Here is a 22259-nt window from a genome sequence, read left to right as displayed (position 1 = left end):
GCTTCCCTCCATCCCCAAAACCTGCAGTGCTTACTCCAACCACATTTAGTGTAAAGTATCCCTTAAGCACTTAAATGTGTGTAGCTTTGTCCTTTAAAACAGGTATATTCCAATAATGAGGAACGGGTGCCTGGCCCTTCTGTAAGTAACCTCTTTCACTCTGCCAGCTGCTGGATACCTTGAAGCAATTGATCTAGTGCAGTGGATCTCAACTGATAAAATACATCTGAATAACCTAGGGGAGCCCTTTAAACATACAGATGTCCAAGCCCATCTTGTGATTATAACTCCTTTGGTTTTGGAGGTAGGACCCAGAAATATGTATATCTAACAAGCTTCCTGAATGATCCTCATTCACATGAAATGTGTTATCAGCAAACTGAATTATTTCCATCTTGGCCATTGACTACACTAGTTGGGTCTTACAGGCCTTAGGTCCTATTCCCTAGTTGTATTAGCATTCTCAATTTAGTGAGCATGAGTTTCACAAAGGGGAACATGTGAAAAAGCGTATGCTCAGTCCCCATTCCATAGCTACTTGATCAGAATTTCTGAGAAGAGGGTGCTGGAATCGGCATTTTTACAAACACCATAGTTAGTTATAGTGCACTAGTCTGCAAACCACACTTTGAAAAATACTGAACTAAGTCTGGGAAGTGAAAGTTGGCAGGAGCGATGCAGTTTGGGGCACAGTAGAAGGAAGAGGTAGATCAGATGAGCTGTTGAGTCACTGCAGCTCAGTAGACCAAAAAGGTCATGGTTGGGGTCTCCGCTTCAGTAATGTACTGGCCTGTGGTTACAGCCTAGGTAAATGAGGCCAGATGACAGCTAGAGAAGACCACTAATTAATTAAACTTGGTCTAAGGTCAGACCACTAATTGGCAGACACAGCTTCTTTTTTAAGTTGGAGAATATGGATGAGAAGTATAGGAGAGATCTGAAATATAAGAATTTTTCCTTTGACTTCTCAAACCCATTTTCTTGTTTATTTCTCTCAGGGCTTAACTAGTTTCCTCTGTAACAGTATCAGCATTGACTCATAAATTATTATTCATTGTTAAATTATGTTAGGAATGCATTCGAAATGCAAGAACAAGGTGTACAATGTAGACACTATTTGACAAGGCACTTAGACTTTTTTTCTTAAGTGAGGGAGGAATATTTTTTCTGTGATATTTGAAAAATGAAGGAAATGTTTGTATTTGTCATGCAGTATATTTTGCGAAATCATCTGATTTCCTATTAAGTGTCCTTCTTCTATGAAAAACCATGTAAGGTAGGGCTGGTTGCTTTTCTGTTAGTGGGGGGCACAGAGGGTATAACTCCTACTGGCAGTTAAACTGAGTTTGAGATTTCACATATACTGTGCTTTTCTGTTGTGATTTAAGCTTTGACTGTTAACATATTACTCAGACTTCTGTCTCCTCTTCCAGTCAACTAGATGGTAAGCTTCCTGAAGGCAGGCATCTTGTCTCAGACTTCTTTATAGTCCTCTATCTAGCACAAGACCATGCTCGTAGCAGTTTCTCAATAAAGACTGAACATTTTTAATGGCTAAGTAGTATTCTAGTGTGTGTGTGTGTGTATCACATCTTCTTTATCCATTCATCTGTTGATGGACATTTAGGCTGTTGCTGACATTTGCAGCAACATGGATGGACTTGGAGGACATTATGCTAAATGATATTATTCAGAGAGAGAAAGACAAATACTATATGATATCACTTACATGTGGAATCTAAAAAATATAACAAACTAGTGAATATAACAAAAAAAGAAGCAGACTCACAGATATAGAGAACAAACTAGTTTTTACCAGTGGGGGGCATGGTGAAGGGGCAATATAGGGGTAGGGGATTAAGAGTATTATATATTAGGTATAAAATAAGCTATAAGGATATATTGTACAACATGGGGAATATAGCCAATATTTTTATAATAACTATAAATGGAGTATAACCTCTAAAAATTGTGAATCACATTATTGTATACCTGTAACTTATATAATATTGCCCATCACTTATACTTCAATAAAAAACAATTGAACTTACATGAGAGTACTGAGATGGGAATGACAGGATTGTGCACGTCCACTCCATTTGTGCTAAGTTGTAGTTCTAAGACACAGAGCAGCATGAGATAAGGGATGGTACGATTTTGCAAATCTGCCCCAGCACTTGCTATTTATATTATGCACCCTTAAGCTGTGATATTTAGAGTTGATGATAGCTGAACCACTTTTAGCAAAATGGGTAGAAGACTAAGAAAATTAGCAGGTCTCATTCACAAGAGTTGAAGAGAAGGACTCGTCCTTCTGCTTTGTAATAATGAAACTAGTGACTATAGGCCCTAATGTACGAGTCATAGAAACTTGAATGAATCTGCCCACTTCCACAATATTTGTGCAGACATGAATTATCTGCTACTTACCTCTATACATGTTATTTCAGGTGAATCTGTGTGTAAGTATACTAGGAGTAAGGAGGAATTGTCCCCTATGTAGACAACTGGGCATAGAGGTAGAACCATTCTTTGTAAAGGAGAGGATTCAACTTTACATATAGTGATATTTCATAAAAAGTAGATATGCTAGGTTTTTTTTGCCTTCTTCCTGACACCTCCACTTAACTAATAATTGCCATGAGAGAACAAGATAACTCTGTTTTGAAAAACACTAAACTTACAGTGTCCTGCAGCTACAACCATAAATCTGAAATAGAAAGGTTGATGGTAACCACCACTTATATGAAAAAGAAAAATGCAGTTGTTGACTTCCTAAGACCTTTTTTAAAAATTTTTATTGGAGTATAGTTGCTTTACAAGGTTGTGTTATTTTCTGCTGTACAGCAAAGTGAATCAGTTATACGTATACATATATCCACTCTTTTTTAGATTCTTTTCCCGTACAGGTCATTACAGAGTATTGAGTAGAGTTCCCTGTGCTATACAGTAGGTCCTTATTAGTTATTTATTTTATATATAGTAGTGTATATATGTCAATCCCAATCTCCCAGTTCATCCCACCCCCCTCCCCCCCTTGGAAACCATGTTTATTTTCTACATCTGTGACTCTATTTCTGCTTTGCAAATAAGTTCATCTGTACCATGTTTCTAGATTCCACATATAAGCAATATTCCTAAGACTTTTAAGAAACAGAAAACATTATGCGAATTAGTTGAGACAATTAGGTATTTAATAAAGAGTTTGGTTTCATTCAACTATGTGAATATTTCTCAGAATTCTTATCAAATATCTGCTTCCCTTTTTGATTCCAGGTCTTCTCTGATAAAGTGCTTCTTAGGTGAATCCAGCCCCACTTCAAGTGTCAGAACCAGCCTTTGGTTGAACTGACAGAATGGGCCAGAGAGGGGAAGGATGGGGCTGAGAACCTAGATAGACTTACAGGTGTCAAGCAGCCAGAGAGGCAGGCAATCTGGAAAGTTCCAAGCAGCAGTAGTTAGGAAAAGGTCCAGACAGTTAAACAGAGCCCAGATGATATGTTGAGATCCAGACAGGCCAACAATTGGTATAAGAGAGGTCTTGTAACAGATGGCAAGGAACAAGTCATGAAGATAAGGTTTAATGCAGACAGAACCTAATCACAAAGACAAATTTTGGACATGAATTCTAGGTTAGGAATGAAGCTAAGATTGGTTATGATAAGGCAGGAGGTCAGAATGAGATCTAAAATGAAGGTGGCAGTACTGATCATTGAGATTATGGTTCCAGAATTGGAGATGAAGTTGAACCCATGGGCAGAAATAGAATGGCTTCAGCTACTGGGATTAGTTAGCTGTTGGGGTTCTAAGCTAGATACTAAGATTAGTATATTCCTGTGATAACTTTATTTAGATAGATGCCTGCTGCCATTTCCCAACACAGAGGAAAACTTAATCTTTATATCGTTCTGAATAGTGCAACTTGCTTATAAAATCTCATCTTAAAATGTCTTCTGTTACATATTCATTCCACAAACATTTATTAACTTACTGTATTTCAGATACTGTGGAATACTGAGGTGAATAAAACACAGCCATTGGCCTTAGAAAATGTATAGGTTCATGAAGGAGCAAGCATCTAAAGTAATGATTACAGTACGGCATGCCAAAAGCACAAGGAATAGACGTAACTTTCATGAAGTCATTCAATCAACCAAATGTATGGAGTGCCTTCTATTTTACAGGCACTAGTCTGGGAACACAGGATAACACTGAGTCCAAACTTGTGGTGTCATAAAAACCTTCCAAGAGAAGGTGAAACTTGATCCGAATTTTGTAAGAGGTAGCCAGGTAAAAGGATGTGGCAGACATTATCCATTCTCCCCTTCCTGCATACAAATAGAACCCTGATTTTTTGAAGCAGCATTGTGTCTAGTTAAAAACTGCCTACCCATTCATACCCCATTCTAGGTATGAGTGACCATGTAAGTGAAAGCCTCTTGGACGGGGCTTTGTTGAAAATCATTTTTTCCCAATGAAAATTAACTTAACTGACAGGTTCTTCACTCTTCCTTTTCTTCATGCTTGGAATGCAGATATGAAACCTAGAGATGGAATCATCATCTCACAGCCATGAGTACAAGAGCCTCCTTATAATAATGGTAAAATAAAAAGATAATAGGAGTCTTGGTCCCTGATGATACCATACAACTTCTATTTCCTTTGGGTTTTTGTTTAAGCCATTGTAGCCACTTCTCTATTATGTACTGTTAAACACAATTCTAAGTAATAAAAAGAGCACTGGAGTTTGGTAGTAGAGAGTTCAAGAGAAATTTGCCAGGCATAGGAAATAATGGCACATACAAAGGTGTGGAGTGAGAAGCTTTCAATATGAAGAGACTGTAAGGAAACCAAACTAGTTGGAGTTATGAAGGGAAGGGGACCAGAGATGAAGTTGGAGAGGTAAAGACCAGTTCCTTGTAACCCATATTAAGGAGTGTGGGCTTCGTTGTAAAGGCAATAGAGAATCTCTTATGGATTTTTTAATGACTTAACATTTGCATTTTAGAGAGAACATTTTATTAGAATATTTAGGAACATTTGGGAGAGGAGAGACTGATGGCAGGCAGACTAGATAGGAGATTTATAATCATCCAGTGATTAAAAACCAAAGCTAAGGTAGTAGAAATGGAAATTGATAGACCAGACTGGAGTTATTAGTTATAGGTCTCTAGAAGAGACTTGAAATATATCAAGGAGGTAGAATCAATATAGATTGGATGTATGAATTTGAAATGGAGAACATCTCACAAGGATGATTCTCAGGTTTCTGTCTTGGGTGACCAGATGGTTCACCAAGATTGGCACTACAGGAGGAGATGGTTAAGTAATGATCCAAACTCTGATATCTCTGATAACCAGAGAGAATTTAAGTATGTTTTTCCAATTGTAAAAGTATCCCTCAGGAGCAGTGATAATACAGCCTCAACTCTTAAAGATGACATTTATTTAAACTTAGTGTTTTCAGAAAATTCCTAAGTAGATTGAGATAGAGGTAATGGTATTTTACCTTCATACAATACAATGTTTAGGCTGTTCTTTAATATTTCTTAAACTGTTAGAAACAGAAACAAAATATGAAAACAAAGATAACAACACCAAAACAGCTATACTACAGGAACCATAGTAATGTTTTTTGTTTGTTTCTTTGTTTCCTATTTCAGCCCAGTTCAACTCGGTAAGGAGAAAATGATGAATGGAAAAGAATAAGAGGGAAAGAAATGTGCCATAAGAGACATTTAACAGTTGTTATTTTAATGTGTCTGACATAGCTCTGCATAGTTTTACACCTTTATGAGTTTATTGTGGTAATGGTGGCAGGAAGATGCAGGCTCCAGGCACTGCTAAGTAATGAGACAATTTTGAGTTTTACTTGATACTTCCATTAAAATCTTTTCACAATGTCTGTGCTCTTTCAATTTAGCCTAAAGAGTACTCACATAAAAAGCCCTAGCAGTGGCAAAGGGAATCAAAACTGCCTGCATTCTTTTCCATCTATATGTCTTCTCTTTGGTTTGGTCGAGCTGAAGGGCAGAGTAGGTTGGCACTTGTTATCAGCCCGTGTAGCTGTCTCACAGTGAAAATAGTGATGTCCAAAGTCTAGTAACCATGACTAGAAAGGGTTGGTTGTGCCTAAACTTCTGTACTTGTTTGCATAAACCAAGAGCCCATATTTGGACAAAAGTAACGAGAGAACTGTAATCATTTCATCTTGGTAGGATTTGGCTTATTGCTACTGCCTTCTGAATTAAATGGATTTAAAGGGGCACTTAAAAGACTTAGAAAAACTACTCTTGCTACAGATGTTCTGCTGCTTTGTTTATTTGTTTGTATTTGGCCGCACCTCGAGGCTTGCGGGATCTCAGTTCCCCGACCAGGGATTGATACCAGGCCATGGCAGTGAAAGTGCCAAGTCCTAACCACTGGACCACCAGGGAATTCCCCCTGCTGCTATTCTTAAACAGTGGAAGACTGCTTCTAATACAAGAGAGGATATTGGTGTGATGGGAGAAAACCAGATATTGTGGAATAACTAGGTTCTTACGAGCTAGAAATATGGATTAGGAAGTTGTTGACTATGGTCACTTGAGCTTTATTGGCATGTCAAAGGAAAAACTGAAAAAGAAAGGGTTGCTTTATAAAATGTATTTTTGGGGGGACCATGCTCATAAGTAAGTTTGGAAAACACTCCTTGGAGTAGTCAGACACTAGGATAGTATTTGCTAAATTATCATTTCAAGGCCTAGATACCTAGGCATCAAGTGTATTTTTAGTTATATGTTTAATTCACATCTTTCTGACACAGTGCTCAATAGTGAGGGGAAGTTTAAATCCCACACTCTGGGATTGGATAATAAAACACTCCAAGGGGAATTTTTTTCCTGATCCCACTTTACATTCATCTCATACTCAGAAGGACAAAGGCTCATTTCTCTTTTAACTTTTCTTTTTCCCTACCACAGCCTCATCACAGATGGTTTTCATACAAATGTGTGATCCTTTTTTTGATTTACCTCAATTACTGTTTCCACCTTTCATTTCCTAGAGTACTTTGCAGAATCCCAAACTATTTTAATTCCAAAGCAGATTAGTTATATATCAGTACAAAATCCAAGGCTCACCCATCAGAAAGCTAGGAATGAAATAGGTGTCTGTCTGCAAAGGCATTATAGTGATTTGGGGCCGGACCAGGTGGTGAGGTAGTGACAGAAGATCTTCACTGTTGCCACTTTGCTTGGAAGCAGGAAGTTACAGGAAGAGGCAATAATGCCTTAAGAGGAGTATAACAGAAAGGAAAAGAACAAGAAATAAAGCTGGACGCATAGAAATAGCTTCTACTTTACTTTTCATTATATCTAAAGGCTCTAGAGTGCCATCTGACATTTCTACCAGGAGAAATAGTCAATAAAAGGTATGAATAATTTTCATTTATATATACATTTCATACCCCAAATGTGGAAATCAGCCCATCTGAGAATGAGCATTCCTAACTGCACCATCAATGAGTTCAAAGTCAACTGGACTGCGACTGTCAAACCCCTTTGAAACAGTCTCTTTGTTTCAAAGTCATGTTATTTGCCTTTGTAAGAAGCAAAATAAACAGTAGTTTAAAAGAAAGTTGGGAGATAGTTGGGCTTTAAGAATTTGACAAGTTCAAGAAGTAAAAAAGAGAGAACTCAACTTTTCTTTTATATGGTGGGGGGGGTGTTTATCCTATTTAAAAAAAATCAGAATCAATGACTAATTTATTCAACAAACCATTATTGAACACCTTCTATGTGTCATTTGGTGATGAGCAACATACTAGATGTGTTTAAAATGAGGAGCAGGCAGGATACATTTCAATCCAGGAGAGGAAGAAGGTGATTCCATGACAGGATAGCAGGTGAGATTTTAGATCAAATGTAGCCATTAAGCATCTCTCATATTCTACCAGGTAGGTGACTACCTACAGAAGGACCAGCCCTACCCCACTCAGTAGGAAATAAATAGAGGCCCTGAAATGTATTCCCATTTTTTCCTCCCATTCCTACATAATGAAGACAATAAAAACATCATTTTAATTGAGAAGTTGATGGGTATGAGTAAAAGCTTGCACGCTTTTAAAAATTTCTGCAGTTCTCAGCCTTTCTGTGTTCTTATGATAAAGCCCACAGTGGCCACTTCCTTAGTGTATCCCCCCAGGAACCATTAGCTTTTACTTTACTTTTTTTAATAGACTTTATTTTTTAGAGCAGTTTTAGGTTCACAGCAAAACTGAGGAGAAAGTATGGGGAGTTCCCATATACCCTCTACCTGCCCCCCGACACACAGCCTCCCCTTCTATCAACATCATCCACCAGGGTGGTATATTTATTACAAATGAGGAACCTACATCAACACATCATTTTCACCCAAAGCCCATAGTTTACGTTAGCTTCACTCTTGGTGTTGTACATTCCATGGGTTTTGACAAATGTATAATGACATGTATCTACCATTATAGTGTCATACAGAATAGTTTCACCGCCCTAAAAATTCTCTGTGCTCTGCCCATTCATCCCTCCCTCCACCCTAACACCCGGCAACCACTGATCTTTTTACAGTCTCCATAGTTTTGCCTTTTCCAGAATGTCAGAGTTGGAATCAAATGGTATGTAATCTTTTCAGATAGACTTCTTTTTACTTAGTAATATACATTTAAGATTCATCCAGTCTTTTCATGGCTTAATAGCTCATTTCTTTTTAGCACTAAATAACATGCTTTAATAGCAAATGATGATACCCACCAGAATTACTAAAATTAAAAAAAGAAACAACTTTCAAAATTAAGTGTTGGCTGGGATGTGGAGCAGCAGGGATTCTTATACACTGCTGATAGAAGAGTACATTGGTACAACCACTTTGGAAAACTGCTTCTCTGTCTTCATTAAAGCTGAATATGCGCTTAACTTATGACCCAGGAATTCCACACTCAACATAAATACATAGATTCACCAGTTGCATGTACAAGAAATTTCACAGCAGCATCATATGACAGCCAGAAAATAAATGTTTATGAACAGGAGAATGGATACATAAACTAAGGTATATTCAGATAATTCAATGCTTCACAGCTATGAAAACGAACAAACAACTACCACAGGCAGCAATGTGGAGGAGTATCACAAAAAATGTTGAGTGAAAGCTGTCAGACACAAAAGACTACATACTCTTTGATTACAATCATATGAAGTTCAAAAACACAAACCTAATCTATGATAATAAATAGTGATTAGCTTTGGATAGGAGGGAGATAATGAGTGGGAAGGGGAATGAGGGAGACTGAGTTTGATAATGTTCTATTTGAGTTGGGTGATGGTTACACAGGTCTTTTTTTTTTTCTGACCACACTGCACGGCTTACAGGATCTCAGTTCCCCAACCAGGGATTAAACCCCGGCCACAGCAGTGAAAGTGCTGAACGCTAACCACTAGAGCACCAGGGAACTCCCACACAGGTCTTTTCATTATGTGAAAATTCATCCAGCTGTATGCGTGTGGTTTGTATACTTTTTGGAATGCATATTGTTATATTTCAGTAAAACCATTTATTAAAGAAATGTATAAGCAGTTCAGTTGGACCTACTGAGATCTAGGAAAGCTATCAGAATATCTATGACAGGAAGTCTACATTTTTTCAAACACTCACTTATTGGGAATTAGTAAACTACATAATGGGTCAATCTCATGTGCTAAGGATTGCCATTTTATAGATGCAGTGGGATTGGAACTTTGGTGTGTCTGATTTCAAAGCCTATGCTCACGGTCACTATCCCATACTACCTTCTATTATGATTACATACTCTCTTCCAGACATACTTAATGCTAAACATTTGTGGTTCTGTATATTTTCTTAGTTTATTTTATGACACCAAGGGATAGCGAAATACTAAGTATATCCTTAATTATGTTTCATGATACCAAAATAAAATTGAAAGATATTTGTTTGCTCTAAACAAGGCCAAATAACTACTGCATGTACATATGTATTATTTTGTGCGTGTTGTGCTCACAAACCTTAGGTATATGTATGTGGTGTATCATTATATCTTTTGAATAATTCTTCACTTGTTTCAAAATGCTTTAATATTTTGCTTAGCATTTGACCACAGCTGAACACTGAGCAGACAATCTCACTGAATTGTCTGTGTTGGACATTTAAGGGTTTTCCACCCCTCTCAGGATGTATGAACTAATTCAGAATCTTTCAGGGTATGCAAGCAGTTTAATTTTTTCCAACGTGCATTGACTTGTATGCAGAGATATTAAATTGTATCTGTCACTGTTCATCTGTTGCCCAATGATAACATTTGCTTAGTTTCCCAGGAGTGTTTTGTAATTCCGCCCCCCCCCCATCTTGACTAACTCTAATATTCATCCTTCTCTGGTTCTTAATAAATTGGTGAAACTGCAACCCCACCAGTCATACATAGGACTGTAGCACCTCTCTATTAACCTTTTATACACACTGAAATTTGGTCATTCATTCTTACTCTTAGCCTTCCACGTCTTAAACCCTTTATAATCCATAGCTAAAGTAGCGCATGCTCACCCTTTATTTACTGAATTTAAAATGTAAGCACGAAAGGATGTGAGGATAGTACTGTTTTCATAGAAGCACTTTTTTTTCTAGAAGTTAGCCATTTAGTTTATCTATTGAATATCATAGATGATACTTCTCTGACTTTTTTCATTAATAATAGTTTGTCCAGTATTCTAGCTTTCGTCCTGTATTCATTATGGTTGCTTTAACTAAATGCAACTGATATCTTTGAAAGCATATACTCATAAGACACTTTATGGTATAAATTTTCAACTCATTTTTTTATGTAACAGTAGTTTCAAAAATGACATCAGAATTTAATGTACACATCTTTGTTTGTGATATAATCTATCAATTTTCTTCACTTAATTTTTCAGAGACTATACTACAGAATTCCTAAAAGGGCAAAAACAAATAAAGCATTATTTCCTAAAGTAAGGCTTGCAAAATTAATAATTAACATGACAAGGTAGTTAAATTTTTGACGTCCTTAACATTGTAATGCATAGAGCTAGTCCAGAAGACCATTAAGTAATCATTATCTAAATTATGGAGAACAGTAGATCCTCATTCCATCAGGTAGATGCAACAAACTAAGAAATCTTTCTTTCTTTTTTTAAAATTTTATTGAAGTATAGTTGATTTACAATGTTGTGTTAATTTCTGCTGTACAGCAAAGTGATTCAGTTATACATATATATGTTCTTTTTCATATTCTTTTCCATTATGGGTTATCACAGGATATTGAATATACTTCCCTGTGCTATACAGTAAGACCTTGTTGTTTGTCAAACCTTTCTTTATTATAGAGTCTAGGTACTAATTATAGAACAGCTACCGAAGTTTGAACTTGTTCAGAGTTAAAAACAATGATACACCCACATGCTCTTTCAGCCACCTTTCAGTAACCTGCCTGTTTCAAAACTTGGAAGCTTCAGCTCAGATTATTAGCTTTTACCATTTTTTTTCTTTTTTTTTTTGCAAGATACATGGAAAGGTGAAATAGGATAGAAAGTCATTACAATTCAATGGTATTCCTGTATTGCCTGTAGACTTAATATTCTGACTTGTTTTTATCATAGACACTTGGTTATAAATCCAAATGAATATATTTTTTTAATCAGTCTTGGAAGAGAAATATCTCATCACAACCTGTTAAGCTTTATTTGTGAGAATGTAATGAAAAGTTTAAGAAAGGAGGAAGAGACTTACAATACCAAGATTTTCATGAAAATTAATCTAATCTATTGCTAAACTCAAATTCCAAGTCTGAGTTTTGAAACAAACTTTCCATGGCATTCTAACTAATCTGCGTTGACTGTTACATAAATAGCTTTTTTTGCTCTACATCAGATACAAAATGCTCTCATTTCCAAATCCCTGAAAAGCTGTTTGTGATGACATTGAATAAACAGGAATCCTTTTAAAAGAATAGGCCATTGCTACAATCAAGTCAATTTCAGCATTCCTTTCCCAGAGCTATTTTGCATATTGGGTCATACGACAGTTTTAGTCCTAGTAACTGTCTATTTTGGGAGCTCACCTACAATCTGGTGACATTATGGAAAAAGTATGAAATTAGAACTGCAGTATGAATAAAAAAAGGCAAACATCCAGAGTTTAAAAGATTATATTAGTACTTAGCTACTTTTCATGTATAAAGGTGCTTTTCAAGCACTAATTAATCCTCTTAAAACCCCTGTAAGCATGGCTGGGCTAGAAGAAAATCAGAGTTTTGAAGAGAGAAAAGTGAAAAGTTTCTAGTGGAGCTATATTTTTCCATAACTCATCTCCAGGTAGAATCTCCTAAATAGGTATCAATTAAATTCTGCCTATCTGAATAGTCAGGCTGTTCAGTAGATTAAGAAATTCAGTTTTGCCTGAAACCCTTAGGGATAACCCAAAGCCTTATCCCATAGTCAAACAAAATCTCAGATTGAGAAATCAAGGAAGCCCAGAAGTATCCTGGATATTTGTACATATTCAGGGTCAGTGATGGACTAATATAAACCTAAATACACTGGTTCTAACTAGAATTGGACATATTGCTAGGAAAATAACCAGTTAACTCACCATGTCTAATTCTTTACAGGTCAATAATTCATTTCTGACTATGGCAGTTTCCTTCAAACTTTTGGGGTGAAGGAATGCATTATGGGTGTCACTGACTGCCACTGGCAGGCCTGAGGCATAAACAAGAGAGAAGACCAAATAGAAGGGAAGAAGTGGTTGTGGTAGAAGATCACCAACAAATTCTTAAGATGTCAGCCATAATTTCTACCAATGGCCTGGAGGGCAGGGAGGTAAATGCATTACCTGTTAAAGCAATGGAATGAGTAAAAGTAAATTCAAGGAACAGGTCATGCTGGAAAGTGCACGAAGAGCACCACATATAATAGCCAATACATGTGAGAACCATGTCATAAGCCAGGATATTGCACGTAGATAGAATCTATGACCTATCCAAAACACAACCCAAGAAACATGTCAAATTCAAATACGACATTGTGGCAAGGGGCAGCAGTACAACTACCCACACACACAGCACTTATACACACATGCGTTATCACTTCCTAACATACTTCACAACTGACTTATCATGTTCCCCTCCCACCCTCCCCCTACAGAATGGAAACTACTAAGGTAGAAAGTTTTGTACGTTTTGTTTACTGATGAATGCATATACAACAGTGTCTGGAATATAATAGGCTCTCAATAACTATTTGCTGACTAAGTGAAGTTTAAGAAATGAGTATGGGATGTTACCGAGTGGATGAGTGAGGGGTACAAAGCACACTGAGCTCATTACAGTGGATTGTTTATCGACTACTATTTCTAGAGACATGTGGACTCTATCTTAAAGTACAAGTTCTCTATGGCTGCTGCTTTTTAGACAAATAGAATGGAGACCATTGAAGTGAACTGAGAAAAGGAGAGAGCAACAGGAGAGGGGTCCAGAGAATACTGAAGGGTGAAGGGGTGATATATTTTGTAGGGTCCTGTTGTCCGTTGTAAGGGTTTTGGCTTTGACTCAAAGTGAGGTGGGATGCCATTGGAAAGTTTTGAGGAGAGGAGTGACTTGATCTGACATAGATTTTAAAAGAATCTCCTGGGATGCTGTGTGAAGAATAAACTGTAGGAGTAAAAAGGCCAAAGCAGGGAGACCAGGTAAGACACTACTACAGTAATCCAAAACACAGATGATGGTGGTTTGGACCTGAGTGATAGCAGTGGAGGCTTTGAGAACTGATCAGACTGAGGGTATGTTTTGAAGGTAGAGCCAATGGGATTTCTTGATGGATCGGACATGGCGTGTGAATCAAGGATCATTACAGTGTTTTTGCCCTGAGCAAATGGAAAGATGGAGATATTTACTGAGATGGAAAAGGCTTGGTAGTTGAAAGATTGGGGATGTTAGAAAAAAAAAATAGGTTGGGGATTTCAGTACATTTTCAGATAATATGTTTCTTTCTTGACAGGGGCAGGATGGCAGTGGTGGTGGATACTAATCATTTCATTGTTGCTTGTTTAAGTCAACAAAACTGTGAGTGGGGATTTGGGGGGTTGTTTTTTGGTTTTACGTCTGAGATTGAATATGATGCAGTACAAAGAATCTTCAGAATATCTATCAAGGACAGAATAGATTTTATTATAGTAGATTAATGAGCACATTAAGATAAACTCATTTAGTGTTTTACTGTGATAATTCACCAAGAGAAATTAAGTATTTTGGGTGCCTATTGGTCCTCTTAAATTGATTGATACCAGTAAACTGTAAATTAAATATACATATGTGTACAAGGTGGAAACCACTAGCAAAAACAAGATCAGAGTGACAACCAGCCACACCCTATTAAACTAAAAAGTCTACACACACACACAACTCAGAAGTTACACTACTTTCTGAAAGTGAAATCTTAAGGAGTGTATTACTGATTTCATTCTTGTAAAAAATCTGTACAAACTCAGTATGGCTAATATTATGGCATTTGTTAAGCAAACAAATATTTGGAGGCACACCCATATCCTTTGATCCAGAATTCCACTTCTACTAATTTCTCTTGAGGTAATATTAAGGATGTGCACAAAGATTTACATCCCAGAGTGTTTCTCAGGGCTTTTGTTATAATAAAAATTGGAGACTGTTTAAATAGCCAAATATAGAGTATTTTAAAAATTTATGCACATTCACTCAATGGAATACTATGCAGCCAATTCAGAGAATATTGTTGAAGTGTACATATTAGTACAGTAAAACCTGCCTGACATATGAGTAAAAAAAACAAGTTAGAAAACAATATTACATATGACCCCACTTGAAGAGGTGTGGGGTTAATCTATTTTTGATAAGAAAAGTTCTGCAAGTGTATACCACAAAATGGTAACTGGTTTCAATGGTGGGATTATGGACAGTTTCTATGGTTATCTCTATTTTCTAAAATAAACTTGTACTACTTTTATAATAAAAATGTTCAAATGCATAGAACAACAAAGATTACAAGAGACTAAAGTATTTCATGCTTTAGAAAGATAAACAAGTCTTGTTTTCCCTGGAGACACACCCTTGTTCATGCATCATAGGATAAACCTTTAACAGCATATTATTACTGGCACTCCCTGGCTACAGTATTTCTGATTGAGATTAGTATGAGTTGCCAAGTTAAGTATTTAAAACACTCACAAAAAGCCCTTCCAATGTGAGAAATGTGGCTAAATACCCGCATGTTCATAAGATGACTTTCAGGGTTTTACCAATTACAGTAATAATTTAAACAAATAACAATTAGTATGCATTCTCGCAGAACCTTGTGTTCTTTTGCATTAGCTATACAAAAAAGGGACTAGGGAGAAAACTCTCAGTAGAAATGAGAGAAGAAATAGCCAGTATCCTTAATTTTCTCGTTAAAGATCCACTTTTTTCTCCATCTGGCCAGGCAAATAATGTAGAGATGGCCAACTCTAGATTATGCAGGGTCATGAGGGGCGGAAGCAACGTGGATAATTGAAATCCACTGATAATCTGGAAACCTAATTTTACCTAATATTTGCAACCACCTCCTGGACAGAACCCTCAGTAGAGCTGCTAATGAGAAGCATAATTGAGTGGTTTGAGTTCATCTGCTTTCAGTTATCCTTTGCAGGTGCTAATGAACAGTGAAGTGGTCAAAAGGCTGTCAGCCAAAGGAAGTGGTAGGAGAAAAAGCAGGACATGGATAACCCCAGAAACTGGATAATCAGCCTCAAAATTGTTGAGTTGACTAGAGTGAGGATCAGCTATTAATTATCTGCTTAACTAAATTCCACGAGGATATATATCATGAAACCAGATCTTCATATTAAGGGTGTTCATGTATACACAGTCTATCTTGGTTAACATGAATTATGGTATAGTCTTAGAAATTCTCTATACTGCGGTGATTTTCCTGGGCAGCAATGATAGGATATTTATTGTCAGAGCACAGCTAATCAACTACAGGCTCCACGGCTAAATATGGCCAACAGGCTGCTTATGAGTCAGGACTCTGGCAGACAGCCCTTCTTTTAGACCAATGGGAATGTGATTGACTCACTTCCATGCCTTTCTGGGAGAGAATATAAGCATTGCTGGTATCCAAATCATTTTTTTTTTTTATTATTGCTCCAAATTCATGTTTTAGTAAACAGCTTTTTGAAAGTATTGTTATGGTGAACATTTTGTGGTTTATGTTAAGCATTTGGTTTTCAAGAATTGTTGAAAATAAATGCTTTTAGAGTGCAGTTATTTTCAAGTATTACACAATAAACTCTAACATTTGTAACTAAAACTGTATCTATGTTTGATTAGTAATTAAGCTCTCAAATGGTTATGAAAAGTAATTTCCTTTTATAAGGCTGTACTTTAGGACGAATTGCTTGATACATTCACTAATATTCAGAGCTTCAGCTATTTCTACATATGATTATGAATGCAACTCTATAGTTGTAGTAAAACTGTTTTCCATTTATGGCAGTAGTTTAAAACAAAGTACACTGTAAACTATTTGATATTTGTAAATAAAACTGTATCTACACATGAATATTAATTATGTTTTCTATAGCAATTGTGAGAGTAATCTCTATTTATAGCACTCGTTTTGAGTAAATGAGAATTTTAATCATTTTAATATCAACTGTTATTTCTTGATCTTGTCCTATGATAGTGTGTCCCTTTGCCCATATTGTGAGCAAAAGGGCAAACAAACTAGTTTTATAAAAGGGGATTGTTTAAGCCACTTGAATATTCTAGATTACTCCTTAACTTTTGCTTAAAACTAAATAATTTTCATTTCAATTACAGATAACATTTACCAAATTCTACCTAACTGAAAAAACAAGTCCCCAAATTTCCACTTTAGTGAAAATTTGGGTAAACTCTAGCCCAATTTACTTCCATGAAAAACAATGGCATGAGTAGATGAATTGTAAAATTTATTCATGTTGCTTTATATGTATTGACTCATGTAATACTTGGGGGAGATGGTACTATGACATCTCTAATTTATTATAGATGAGAAATTAAGATTAAGTAATTTGTCAAAATTCACCTAGAGCTCCTAAGTGGCAGGGCTCAGATTTAAACCCAAGCAGTTGACCTCTGGAGTCAAGCTTTGTAATTCTCCATGCTGTATAGTTTCATTTAGATTTCTGTTGCCTAACATATGCAGCCTGCGTAAGACTACTTTTAGGTACTCCCGGACCATCTTCTAACTTTTATCTCTGTTCATTTGGCAAGTGTCTACTACGTTCAAATCGGGCCACAGAAATTCTATTTATACATAGACTTTGAATTAATTTTCATGTGTTTGTCAATTTGATTTCTCCCACAGTTAGTCAGTTCTGTCTTTTATTTTTTAAACCTTTGCTATTTGATGCCTTCACTTCCACCATGGACATGGATTTCTATTAAACAAATAAACAATAAGGAACTAATTATAATACACGGCATTTGCAAAGCACTTTCACAGGCTTGCTCTCATTTGGTTCTCACAAGTTCATTTATTATTTTTTAATTATAAAAACTACTCAAGTGTATCAGAAGTCTTCGAGTGAGAGGCTAGGTTGTAGAAGTACTCACTGTGGATGGAAACATGTCCAGGCATATCTAGATGCCCAGGAGGACAGACCCATCAGGGGTTTACTTAAATGAGGGTTTAAGGGCTCTGATATGAGTTATAATAAGTGGGTAAGTTGAAATTAACATCTGCCCCAAACAATAATACCCCTCCCTGAGTTTTGGGAGAATAAGAGCCCTCCTTTGAATAAGAATTCAGTTTAATAGATGGGAAAGAACCAGCTTTGAGGGAAGTTATTATTGAGGTAAACTTCTTTGATTAGGAAAAAAATGGTCTGTGTTAGAGAGGAAAGGGTGGTTGAGTAGAACACGCGTGGGGCTGTGCTGTGCTGAAGGCTCAGTGTCGGGGGTGGCGCTGATAGATAACAGTTCAAATAAAAGAGCTCTAGCATTAGAGTCATCCTAAGAACTTGAAAGCACAAGGCAGTGCTATTTGTGGCTTAGTAATACACTGATGTACAAGTAAGGGCAGAAATGACTGTCGGAATGGAATGGAAAAGCAACTAAGGCTACAGCATCGTGGCTGACATCCAGAGGTATGAGAGAAGCAGTAGTTTCTGCTAGGGCACAGGTCTGGAGCAGCAGAGGCAGAGATGACAAATGCCATAAGGAGGAGAAAAACCATCACTAGCCATTCATAAACCATGTGAACCACATTCCTTGATTCTGCTCCACCCCCTTGAACTGGAAGGGAGAATGGATCCCAGAGATGCAACTATTGGAGGGGGAGAGATTGATTGGATTATACTATCATTGGACCCTCCCCTCCCTAGCTTCGTTAGAAGAGTCTAAAGAAACGATTAAGGTCACACACATATTATAGATATTTACAATTATTTTACTATCACTACCAAAACCAACCAATCTAGACAAATCCTCATTCAATTGATCACATCTCAATTTTATGTAAACACAGTTCTTAAAGAGTCATCTTTTCCCCCTTTTTTGATTGTCTTTTTTCTCATAGTTTGTTTTATTATTTCCTTCTTTATTTTACATTATTGAATGCCTGCACATGTAAAGTACTCCACTAGGCCAGGTGGGGATTACAAAAGTGGGTAAGACACAGGTGCTTTCAGCCTAGTGAAGGAGCCAGACATACCCACAAGATATAAAATAGCATCCAAAAGATGGAGAAGTTCAGGAATAGTACTGAGTAATAGCTGAAACTGAAATTTCTCATAGGTCCCAAGTTGGTGGAGGGGCCAGATATTTCATATAGAGAGCCAAGTCAAAGGAGCAGGGAAGAGAGGTAAGGAAGCAGGAGTTAAGCAGTGTGACTGCAATCAGAAGGCTGCCAAGGTAGAGCAAACATGCTGAGAAGCAAGATGAGGAAAAGTCTCTAGGAAATATCACCTCTCTGTGTTAGCATTTAGAGGCAATAACCTTTGTGGGGCATCTATGACCTTACCTGTGGGTGGGAAAGGAGTTACTAAAGCACCAAGCCTGATCAGATTCAATCTATGTTACTGCTATTTCCTGCAATTTGGCCAACTGACTTTTCAAAACTGTATTTTATTGAAGTATAGTTGATTTACAATGTTGTATTAATTTCTGTTGTACAGCAAAGTGGTTCAGTTATATTCTTTTTCATATTCTTTTCCATTATGGTTGTCACAGGATATTGACTGTAGTTCCCTGTACTATACAGTAGGACCTTGTTGTTTATCCATTCTATATATAATAGTTTGCATTCGCCAATCCCAAACTCCCAATCCATCCCTCCCCACCCCTTGGCAACCGCAAGACTGTTCTCTATGTCTGTGAGTCTGTTTCTGTTTTGTAGATAGGTTCATTTGTGTCATATTTTAGATTCCACATGTAAGTGATATCATATGGTATTTGTCTTCCTCTTTCTGACTTACTTCACTTAGTATGATAATCTCTAGGTTCATCCATGTTGCTGCAAATGACATTATTTCATTCCTTTTGATGGCTCAGTAATATTCCATGGTATATATGTACCACATCTTCTTTATCCATTCATCTGTCGATGGACACTTAGGTTGTTTCCATGTCTTGGCTATTGTGAATAGTGCTGCTATGAACATAGGGGTGCATGTATCTTTTTGAATTATAGTTTTCTCTGGATATATGCCCAGGAGTGGGATTGCTAGAGCCAACTGATTTTAAAACTTTTATTTTGGCTCATTTAAATAATAAGAGGTGGTATGTCTACTCCTTACAGCCTTCTTTTGAGAATGGGGCTGTTTTACTGATCTAACCCTTCCTTTCAACTTCAGGGAGACAGGTTCATGAAGGATGAGAATTCTGATACTGAATAAAGGGACAGCCCACTCAACCATGTGTTGTTTATGAGAGAGACTCCCAAAACTCAGCCATCTAGAAATGCCAAAAAGAAATGTGTGATTGAATGTATGTATGACAGTCACATCCAAAAAGAAAACTGCTGTCAATATTGGTATTGGATAAAATATAATTTAAGAAAAAGCATTTAGTGGGGCAAAATAAGTTTATATTCATTTAAAAAATCCAAAATGGGGACTTCCCTAGTGGTCCAGGGGCTAAGACTCCACGCTCCCAGTGCAGGGGGCCCGGGTTTGATCCCTGGTTGGGGAACTAGATCCCCCATGCTGCAACTAAGGGTTCATATGCCACAGCTAAAGATCCCGCACACGGCAACGAAGATTCCATGTGCTGCAACAAAGACCCGGCACAGCCAAATAAATAAATATATAAAAATATCCAAAATGAAGGTATTTTAGTCCTGAATTTTGTGCACTAAAAAGTAATATCAAAATTCATTAAGCACTTGATGCTGATGTTAAAAATAAGTGGAGAAATGAACAGAAACAGGATTACAAAAGCTTAACATATCATCATTAGCCTCTAACTATCAAATAGATTAAAAATATGGAAATATGGGGTACAAGAATATTCATTGCATTATAATATGTAATAGCAAGAAATTGGAAACCTAAATATCCATCAAGAGACTACTGGCTAAGTACATTATGCTAATCCATACAATGGACCATCACAAAGCCCTTAAAAAATGTCGTGTCTCTCTATATAATGGTATGGAAATATGACCTGGTTATCGATATTATTAAGTAAAAAGAAATCAAGTAATATGTTTAGGATAACACTTTTTGTAAAGACAAAACTACATGTAATCTATGTATATACACATTCTCTATGTAAATGCATAGAGAAATGGCTGCCAGAAGTTGTTATCTCAGGGAGAAGAAAAGAGAAACTCACTTTTTTACTCTCTGTATTACCTAAATTGTTTGCATTTTACATGCATGTGCTTGTGTTTTAGTTTTGTACATTTAAAAAATAATTTTAAAAAATTATATACAACTTGAGAAGAGCAATAACTGTAGATAAAACTAAAACATAACTGCAGGCATACCTTGTTTTATTGTGCTTTGCTTTATTACTCTTTGCAGATACAGCACTTTTTTTTAAGTTGAAGGTTTGTGGCAAACCCTGCATTGAGCAAGTCTATTGGCACCATTTTTCCAACAAGAGTTGCTCATTTCATGTCTCTGTGTGAGAATTTCGGTAATTCTCACAATATTTCAAACTTTTTTATCATTATTATATTCGTTATGGTGATCTATGATCAGTGATCTTTGATGTTATTATTGTAATTGTTTTGGGGCACCACTAACTGCACCCCTATAAGATGGTGAACTTTAACCAATAAACATTGTGTGTGTTCTGACTGCTGTACCAACTGGCCGTTTTCCTGTCTCTCTCCATCTCCTTGGGTCTCCTATTCCCTAAGACACAACAATGTTGAAATTAGACCAATGAATAATCCTACAATGGCATCTATAAGTGTCATGTGAAAGTAAGAGTCGAAAATCTCTCACTTTAAATCAAAAGCTAGAAATGAATAAGCTAAGTGAGGAAGGCATGTTGAAAGCCGAGGTAGACCAAAGGCTAGGTCTCTTGCACCCAAAAGTTAGCCAGGTTGTGAATGCAAAGGAAAAGTTCCTGAAGGAGATTAAAGCTATTTGTGCTTATCACATGAATGATAAGAAAGTGAAACAGCCTTATTGCTGAAATGGAGAAAATTTTAATGGTCTATACAGAAGATCAAGCCACAATATTCCCTTAAGGCAAAGCCTAATCCAGAGTAAGGCCTTAACTCCCTTCAATTCTATAAAGGCTGACAGAGGTGAGGAAGTTGCAGAAGAAAAGTTTGAGGCTAGCAGATGTTGGTTCATGAGGTTGAAGGAAAGAAGCTATCTCCCTAACATCAAAGTGCAAGGTGAAGCAGTAAGTGCTGATGTAGAAGCTGCAGCAAGTTATCCAGAAGATATATAAGATAATTCATGAAGGTGGCTACACTAAAAAACAGATTTTCAGTGTAGACAGAACATCCTTATATTGGAAGAAGATGCCATCTAGGACTTTCATAGCTAGAGAGGAGAAGTCAATGTCTGGCCTCAAAGCTTCAAAGGACAGGCTGACTCTCTTGTTAGGGGCTAATGCAGCTGGTGACTTTAGTTGAAGCCAGTGTTCATTTACCACTTTGAAAATCTTAGGGCCCTTAAGAAATGCTAAATCTACTCTGTGTTCTATAAATGGAACAACAAGGTCTGGATGACAGCACATCTGTTTACCACAT

This window comes from Balaenoptera ricei, chromosome X (assembly GCF_028023285.1).
Source record: "Balaenoptera ricei isolate mBalRic1 chromosome X, mBalRic1.hap2, whole genome shotgun sequence".
Lineage (NCBI taxonomy): Eukaryota > Metazoa > Chordata > Mammalia > Artiodactyla > Balaenopteridae > Balaenoptera > Balaenoptera ricei.
The sequence above is the reverse complement of the archived record's forward strand: the minus strand, read 5'-3'. Positions refer to the sequence as shown.